Below are 5,593 nucleotides of genomic sequence, written 5' to 3' on the forward strand. Positions count from 1 at the left end.
ATCTTTATCATTTTTGGTGATGACCACAGCCACCTTCTAGCTAAAGAAGTGGTGATGGGGTGGGTGGAGTCTTGTACTTTCTTACTAAAAGAGAATTATTATTATTTTTTGTAAGTTTCTGATAAAAAATGTATAAATAAAAATAAAGATACGATTCAAGCTTACTTTGTTTTATATGTGTGTGATTAAACACAGCTGTGAGGAAGTGTACATTTGTGTTAGATCTTTATCATTTTTGGTGACAACCACAGCCAGCTTCTAGCTAAAGAAGTGGTCATGGGGTGGGTGGAGTCTTGTACTTTCTTACTAAAAGAGGAAACCTTTTTAAAACTGCCCTTCTACCCTCTTACCACACCCCCACATTCCCTTACTCCTTTCATACCCTCATTGTGGAGCTCATATCTACATTATCAATTTAAAAGATAACATATCTCAACGAAAATCATCACCATCAGCAGCAGCCATGTTCTGGCATTCTCTTCTGCTGGTTCTCCTGGAGCTCTCCTGCCTTCAGTCCATCACCATGGGACAGAGTAAGATTTTAATTAATTTATTTTAAATATAGCAATGAACTGATTATCATGCCTAAATGTAACTGTATTATCTTATTGAGGTTTATCATTTTAAAATGTGTGTGTGTGTGTGTGTGTGTGTGTGTGTGTGTGTGTGTGTGTTCACTATACACTTAGTCCCTAATTTATATTAGTGTATGTATTTATTACTTTCTGGATTAAAAAAAATAATAATAATCTATATACACTATATATTATGATCCCAAATCATAATAAATGCAGATGTTTGTTAAGGTCAGTGGGTCTCCAACATGGTGCAGAGTCTATACACATCAGCAATTTTAATTATTATTAAGAATTGTTTTGCTAAATAAGTACCTTAATATTTCATACAACTTTAAAACATCACAAAATATAATTTACCCACTGAAATAATTTTGTAGTTTGATTTCAGTCAAGTAACTATTAATATACTGTACACTGAGCCAATATATCAGGGTATTTCATCAGTCCTTTAAAATATGATGCTGATATTTAGTCTATGAATAATAATTAAAAAGTATATATATATATATATATATATATATATATATATATATATATATATATATATATATATATATATATACATAAATATGTATATGTAGGTCCCAGAGGAAGATGTCATACAAGGTGGTGGGGTATTCTGTGGGCGGGGTGGAAAACAGGAAGCGGGCAGCAACCTGTCAGGCCAGGCCAGGTGTAGTCAGTGTTGACTCCATGGACCTCATGTGGTCAGCAAGACATCACATGATTGCAGATCTGTTGGACACTGTGGGCAACTTCATGGACACCAAATGCCTGCAGATCTCTTTCGAGCTTATTCCGGTACCCCAGGCCATAATGCCATGCTGGATGGCAGACCCTTAGACAGGAGATGGTCACTCACCCAACTCCTTCCATGCAATTTACTATCTCCTGACATAGAGATGACCTCCGGTTGCATTTTGTTTCGTCCACTCAGTTTTCTCATTCTCGGGCACTCCTACCATAACTTGATTATTGACTGGTCCAAAGGCACAATTTCCAAGTGGGACCACACCTGCCATGCCACCTGTCTGTCCAGTGGCACAAGTCAGCTGTTGCATGAAAGTGCAACAGTAAAAAAAAAAAAAGTCCCTCTTTTTATTCTCTACACCCTGAGAATTTTATATATTTTCTCCATCTCCACCTATGTTTCTTTTTTCATACACTTACTACTAAAAGAACAATATATGTGCATCTTTACAAGGATTTGTGTGGATTCTATGTTTATCAATTATCATCCCAGATGTCTGTAGGGATCAGTGGAGTGGTGGTAGAGCATCTAAAGGGAGGTGGTTCAGTAGTCTGGTCATGAAATGATCGTGGATGAACACCTGAGCACGCTGTGTGAAATTGATCAATTCTTCTAATTTTGTAAAGGAGAAATACGATTAGCAATACATAAGAAAAAGGACAGCTGAGATTCCATGATTAGAGATCAGAGGGTTGTCCAGGGAGATTATAGGATGCTGATGGTACTGCACTACAGGAAGTCACTCCAATACTACAACAGCTAAGCAAATCCCATGGACAGACTCATTTCACTGCATGACATATATTACAAGAAATATCATCAGTGATTCCTTTCATTCTTTCCACTCAGCTTGTACACAAATTATCTGTTGAGATGACTCAGTGTAGTGCCATCAAAGTGCACATTCAGCAGGTATTTATACACTCACAATGCCAGTCAGTGTCTGTGTCAGTGTGTGAGGTGAACCTAGAGGTAGAATGGTGTACCAGATCTCATAAGATAGCCCATCTCTCCTGCTGTAATATTGGTGTTTCCTCAGATGGTTGTTTTGTGTTCCATGAAAAGGATAGGTCGGGAACAATGTGGCCTTCCTGTAATCTTCTATGCAAGCTTTTACTTTACTATGCGTCTTGCAGATTAGAAGCAGTGTTGGATCCATATTGGATTGTGAAAGTGTTAAGTCTTATACTAGTGACATATAATTGAAAAATAAACGGTGGAAGTTATTTTTATGTTACATTTAATGTTGTTTTAACATGTTTAGATTCACTCGTTTTTATTTTTTATTTGTGCATAAGATTAAACCTGGTTCTGGTGAAGTATAAATTGAAATGTTAGATCTTTATCATTTTAGGTGACAACCGCAGCCACCTTCCAACTATAAAAGTGGTAGTGGGGTGGAGGGAGTTTTGTCCTTTCTTAGTCAAACAGGAAACGATTTCTCATCTTCAAACTGCCCTCTTACCCTCCCACCACACCACACCACACCACACTCTCCCTCCTCTGATTGGATTATAACCCCAGTGTGGAGATCTTATCTTCATTATTTTTGTACATTTAAATGATTACACATCTTAACAAACATTGTCTCCATTAGCATCAGCAATGTTCTGTCGTTCTCTCCTGTTGGTTCTCCTGGGGCTCTCCTGCCTTCAGTCCATCACTAAGGCACAGAGTAAGATTTATATTTATTTATTTAAAATATAGCGATTAACCTTTTATCAGACCTAAATTAAAATTGTGTGTTTGTATTTTCATTGTACTCTGGGTGTCCGATTTATATTAGTGTACATATTTATTACTTTGTGGGTTTTAAAAAATTAAATCAGTGAATTCAGATGTTCATTAAATATCTCTTCAACATGGTACCAAGATGGAGTCTATGAACATCCTCATAAAAATATAATTTTTACATAAAATTGGAGAAAATAATTGTTTACATTTCATATAGCATGTAACCATCAAATACAAATCATGATTTAATCATTTAAAATATTTTGTTTGATTTCGCTCATATAATTACAAATTCTCCAGGACTGATTATTGGATTGATTGATTATTAGTATATATTTAGTCAGAATATCAGAATATGATGTTCAGTATATTCAGATGTATCAGTATATGATAAAAAAACCCTTCTACAGGCTAAAGTGACTTGTATTTAGTGTGACCTTGAACAATAGCAGGAACTGGGCTGTCATAAAAATGACATAAATGAGACGTAATTTTTTTTGCTATCATTTGTATTTGTCCTAATGTTTCATGTAAAAAACCTAATGTGAAAAAGGTCTATTGCACCAGTTCAGGTCAATGCTTCCAAACTTACCAAACACATGGAGACACCTGATGTACATCATAAAAAAATAAATGAAATTTTTGATAATGACGATAATTAAATGTTTTGTCACAGATGCAAAAGGGGCAGCATTGTGCTGTTTTAAGTTTCAAAATAAACCAATGAAGGCAGCAAACATCCGCGCCTTCGAAAAAACAAGATTCGACTGTACACATCGTGGAGTCATGTACGGTTTTAACCTGCTTTTTTTTATAAATTTTATTTAAACCTGATGATCGCAACAGATCACAATTCTACTCTGACCTTTATCTTCTTTCATCTACAGTTTTACTACAAAAAAAGGAATTCCCATTTGTGTGGACCCTGCGGTGGATTGGGTGAAACAGATCATCAAAATTAAAACCGAAACTTGTCTTAAGCATCCGAATCAAATTAGATTAAAATGGTGTTTGAATCAAACTGATGAACAAGACAAATGTATATATATATATAATCAAAATTATACACCTGTAACTGCTCTGATTATATTTAATATGCAAATTAAAGCACATTTAAAACCCACGGCCTCTTGGTTTCCTTCTCTGAGTTAGGTCTTTTTAGAAAACTAATAAATAAGGCTACAACGCATATTTTTCATCTGCAATGGAATGTAATGGAATGATTTCTGTACATGATTTTAGCAACAATAATAAATAAATACAATAAGCATCAGCGGTGGATAAACATAAAACTGGTTCCCTGAGATTGCTTTGTGTCTGTTACCAGGTCCTGACTGAATCCTGACTGGTTCTCAACTTCATATCTAACAGGGTCTAGTGAACATTACTAAATATTAAGATTTAAATTTCTCATATAAGTGGAAGTAACTGAGGTGGATGCATCTGTTTATGTGTAAATCCTGGGCTAAATAACACTGAAATGGGTTGAATTTAGAGTCATTTTTAAGATTAATTGATACTGACTGTACTGCACAGGACAGGAAGTCACTTCAGTACTACAGCAAAGCAAATCCCAGAGACAGACTTTGTCACTGCAGGACATAACAAGAGACATCATCAGGGATTCCTTTTATTCTTCACATTCACTTTACACTTTTTCAATCTGATCAATTCTCCACCTCCATCTTTCTTTTACATAAACTCTGGACTCACACAGCACAGTGCACTTTACACTTTATTTTATACCACACCACACCGGACACGGACACTTTACACCACACCATACTGCACACAGACACTTTATGGACAACCACAAAACCACCTTAAATTGTTTACTGTTTTATTGTTTACTGTTTTACTGCTTACTGCCATAAGCATATTTTGTATATACATATTTTCTCATATATATTTCTCATATATATCTTTATATATTCTTATACTGTATTTTATATAGTTTTTATACTTTATTTATCTGCCTTCTTTTTCTTTGTTTTATTTTTCTCCCCATCCTATTCCCTCATGCCGGACCGTAATAAAAAAGCATTTCACTGCATGTCGTACCCTGTATTTATGTGTATGTGACAAATAAAATTGTATTTGTTTTAAAGTAGCTGTTGAGATGACATTGTACTTATTCCCTTCAAAAGTGCACGTGTAGCTTGTATTTATGGTCAGTCTCAGTATCCCTGTGTGATTGGAACCTGAAGGTGGATTGTTAATCAGATGTCAGTGTGAACAGTAAGTGGAAAGGATTAAAGAGTTAGTGTTGTAAGACTGTTGACGTCATGCTATGTACGAATAGGGGGCCCCAGTGCTCAGCCCACTGCTGTTCACTCTGCTGACTCACAACTGTGTAGCAATGCACAGCTCGAATCATATCATCAAGTTCGCTGATGACACGACCATGGTGGGTCTAATCAGCAAGAACGACGAGTCAGCATATAGAGAGGAGGTGCAACGGTTAACTGCCTGGTGTGGAGCAAACAACCTGTCTCTGAACATGGACAAAATGAAAAAGATGGTTGTGGAC

At 35.8% G+C, this 5,593-nt stretch overlaps 1 long non-coding RNA gene across 2 annotated transcripts; it reads left to right on the forward strand.

The window, feature by feature from the left end:
* The first annotated feature begins 362 nt into the window (after window positions 1-362).
* LOC124387994 lies at window positions 363-4,157 on the forward strand. Of its 2 annotated transcripts, XR_006926308.1 has the most exons (4): window positions 363-533; window positions 2,927-3,004; window positions 3,740-3,851; window positions 3,951-4,157. It is a non-coding gene; the product is annotated as an uncharacterized LOC124387994 (long non-coding RNA). The 2 variants fall into 2 exon arrangements; XR_006926307.1 differs by lacking the exon at window positions 363-533 and having other exon boundaries at window positions 2,852-3,004.
* Window positions 4,158-5,593: the final 1,436 nt, after the last annotated feature.

The sequence above is a fragment of the Silurus meridionalis genome, chromosome 6 (assembly GCF_014805685.1).
Source record: "Silurus meridionalis isolate SWU-2019-XX chromosome 6, ASM1480568v1, whole genome shotgun sequence".
In the NCBI taxonomy this organism is placed as follows: Eukaryota; Metazoa; Chordata; class Actinopteri; order Siluriformes; family Siluridae; genus Silurus; species Silurus meridionalis.